The 3,703-nt window shown below is 38.5% G+C and overlaps 1 pseudogene; it reads left to right on the top strand.

Annotated features, from left to right (window-relative positions):
- The first annotated feature begins 674 nt into the window (after window positions 1-674).
- LOC111164884 (trifunctional enzyme subunit beta, mitochondrial pseudogene) lies at window positions 675-3,017 on the top strand (annotated as a pseudogene).
- Window positions 3,018-3,703: the final 686 nt, after the last annotated feature.

Below are 3,703 nucleotides of genomic sequence, written 5' to 3'. Positions count from 1 at the left end.
AGAGAAAAAAAACCCCACCAACCTAGAAGTCTGTAATCTGTGAAATTATCCTTCAAAAGTGAAGGAGAGAAAAAAAAAAAAGTGAAGGAGAAATAGACTTTCTCAAATAAATAAAACTTGAGGGAATTTGTTGCCAGGAGACATGTCTTGCAAATGATGTTTCTAAAAGTTTTTTGGCAGAGGAGATGAGGCTCAGAGGCTGCCCCTGCCCCTGCAGGAGAGTTCTGCCTGGGCTCGGGAACATCCTAGCCAGACTCACCTGAGCACAGAGCATCCTGGAGACAGTGAAGCCGTCAGTCACCAGGGAGGCCACCATTCTGAGGTGAAGAGTAGAAAGTGCTTAAAGTTGGGGTAGGGGAGCAGAGGACTTTACTTTCTGCAGCCTGGTGCTAATCAAGCCCCCAAGATACTTCCTGACTAATCTCACCCCACCCCCATGCTAACTTCCTACAGGTCCCTTAACACTGCCCTTCACTTTGGCTAAAGGGGCAGAAAGAATTCTTCCATTGAAAGGAAGAAGGCCCATCAAGGAGAAGTCATATGCCTGGTTGTCTAGTCAGGTGACTGGCAGACAGCTAGGCCTCTGGAGCCTGATGGTTTTTTCTAGGCTGGATCCACTTCTAAGTCCCTCTGACCTCTGAAACTCAGGGCCAAGCCCTGCCCACAACGGGAGCCCAAGCATATGAGAACTAAGGTGGGACCATTTCAGGATGACTTCCATCTTGACTTACACTTGAAAAAAATCTTCTAAGTTTAGCAAAATGGGCCCTCAGATTCTCTTGAGTCCTCTGAGCTGTTCCTACTAGCCACCAGCTGCCCCAGCTGCCCAGACCAAATCAAAGAAGACCTTGGCTAAACCCTATAAAAGGAACGTGATGGTGGTAGATGACGTTCACACTCCATTTCTGCTGCCAGGCACTTCATATAAAGACTTGATGACATGTAATTTGGCTAGAGGAGTACTTTCAGATTTGTTGTATCAGACCAGTGTCCCAAAGGAAGTTGTTGATTATATCATCTTTGGCATAGTTATACAGGAAGTGAAAACAAGCAATGTAGTTAGAGAGGCTGCCCTTGGAGATGACCTCTCTGACACATCTCCTGTATACGCTGTCACCATGGCTTGCATTTTTGCTAACCAAACCAGGACCACAGGTGTTGGCTTGATTACTTCTGGCCAGTATGATGTGGTCATGGCAGGTGGTATAGAGTTAATGTCTTATGTCCCTATTTGTAATTTGAGGAAACACATGCTTGATCTCAATAAGTCCAAGACTCTAGGTCAGTGACTATCTTTAAAATCTAAATTCAGATTGAATTTCCTACCATCTGAGCACGACCATGTATCACTCTGAAGACCAACTTGCCTCTGCCTTGCTGTTTCTCGACTGGAACAGGGTGAGTACGCACTGCACTTGCACAGTCTGGCCAAGAAGGCACAGGATGAAGGACTCCCTTCTGATGTTGTACATCTTCAAAGTACCAGAAAAAGATACAGTTACCAAAGATAGTGGCATTTGTCCTTCTTGAAGCAGATGGCCAAAATAAAACCTACATTCATCAAGCCCTATGGCACAGTGACAGCTGCAAATTCTTCTTTCCTGACTGATGGCGCAGCTGCAATGCTGAGGAAAAGGCTCTGGCCTTGGGTTATAACCCGAAGGCGTATTTGAGGGATTTTGTGCATTTGTCTCGGGATTCGAAAGATCAACTTTTACTCAAACCAAGATATGCTACTCTAAAAGTGCTAGAAAAGGCAGGATTAACAATGAATGGTATTGATGCTTTCTCAGGTCAGATTTTAGCTAATGGTAAAGCCATAGATTCTGATTAGTTTGTACAAAACTACATGGATTAAAAAAAAGTTGGGTTGCCTCCTTTGAAGAAGTTTAACAACTGGGGTGAGTCACTGTCCTTGGGACACCTGTATGGAGCCATTGGCTGCCAAAAAATTATGGAAGGAAGCAGGCCAGTATGGCTTAGTGGCTGTCTATGCAGGTGGAGTGAAGGGCCATGCTATGATAGATAACAGACCAGGAAAAAGTGACTTGGAGTTTCTGCGCAACATTCACACTAGACAAGGCCATTTCAGTACATTACTGAATGACATATATAGTTACTGCTTCTCTTAGGAAAACACAACTTGTGGCCTTCTGTTAAACCTTTGCAATTAAACCTTGCTAGTGTTCCAAGCTTTCCAAAAATCATGGTTTACTTCTCTTTCAGGGATTTCTTGGTCACCATAATCTCACACAGTGATATGTTTAAGCAATTGTTTTTGGTCTCTATTTTCATTAAAGATTAAACAAGGGGCTGCAATTTGAGAAAGAGATTAGCTAGGGTTTGGAATCATCTTTGTAATATTGGCAAAAAATACTCATTCATGTTTGTGACCTAAAGATAAATGTTTTCCTATAAAATACAAACCAATGTGCCTCTATCTTTATGGAAAGATAATTCAGAATTTAAACCTCACTTAAAACTTACAGTAAATATTGAGATATATAAATACCATATTTGTTAACTGGAGTTAACAAACTCCAGTTCTCTTAAACTGGAGAAGTATTGGGGGAAAAAAGTTCTTTAAAGACAAGGAAAATAATAAAGATCAGAAATTCAGATCTACATAAAGAAAGGAAGAGCAAAAAAGGAATAAGTGAAAATATAATAAAAACTTTTTTAAAATTCTTAGTTGACCTAACAGATATTTGTTCAAAAAATAATACCAACAATATATTTGATTATGTATGCTTATATATATATATTTCAAATATATATATGCTTATGTATGCTTATATATAAAAGAATGACAGCAATGATACAAAGAATGAAAAGAAATAATTAGGATTATTGTGTTATTATTAGGTACTCACATTACCCATGAAGTGGTATACTGTTATTCAAAAAGGGACTTAAATTATATATATAAATGCCTATTGCCACATTTATGGCAACCATAAAAATGATAAAAAGTAGATGTATAACCTATATGCTAAGCAAGGAGGAAAAATGGAATCATATAAAATGCTCATCTGAAACCACCAAAGGCATACAAAAAGTGAGAGGCAAAAATAGGAACAAAGAAGGAGAGCATTAAATAGAAAGCAGTAATAAAGATGGTAGATATGAGTCCAAATATATCAATGATCACTGTGAACATCAATGGTCCAAATACACCAATTAAAAGAAAAAAGACTGTCAGAGTGAACCACAAAATAAGACCCAATTATCTGATGTCTACAAGAAATTCATTTTAAATATAAAGACACATATAGATTTGAAGTAAACGGCTGTAAAAAAATATATCATAGTAATACTAATCAAAGAAAGCAGAAGTAGCTACATTAATTTCAGATGGAGTAGATTTCAAAGAAAGAAAATTATTAAGGATAAAGAAGGGCATTATGTAATGATAAAGGGGTTAATTTTCCAAGAAGGCATTACAATCCTTAACACGTATATGTCTAACAACAGAGCATCAAACTATGAGAGGCAAAAACTGATAGAACTACAAGGAGAAATAGATGAATCCACTATCATGGTTGAAGACTTCAAATCCCTCTATCAGACATGGACAGATGGAGCAGGCAGAATAGCAGTAAGGACACAGTTGAACAAAACATCACCATCAATCAACTGAATATAATTGACATTTATAGACTAAATCTTCCAACAACAGCAGCATACACATTCTTTTTGAACT

This window comes from Delphinapterus leucas, chromosome 5 (assembly GCF_059928025.1).
Source record: "Delphinapterus leucas isolate spDelLeu-1000000601 "Yukka" chromosome 5, BTC_Dleu_Yukka2, whole genome shotgun sequence".
Lineage (NCBI taxonomy): Eukaryota > Metazoa > Chordata > Mammalia > Artiodactyla > Monodontidae > Delphinapterus > Delphinapterus leucas.
This window is presented reverse-complemented; position numbering and strand designations above follow the sequence as displayed.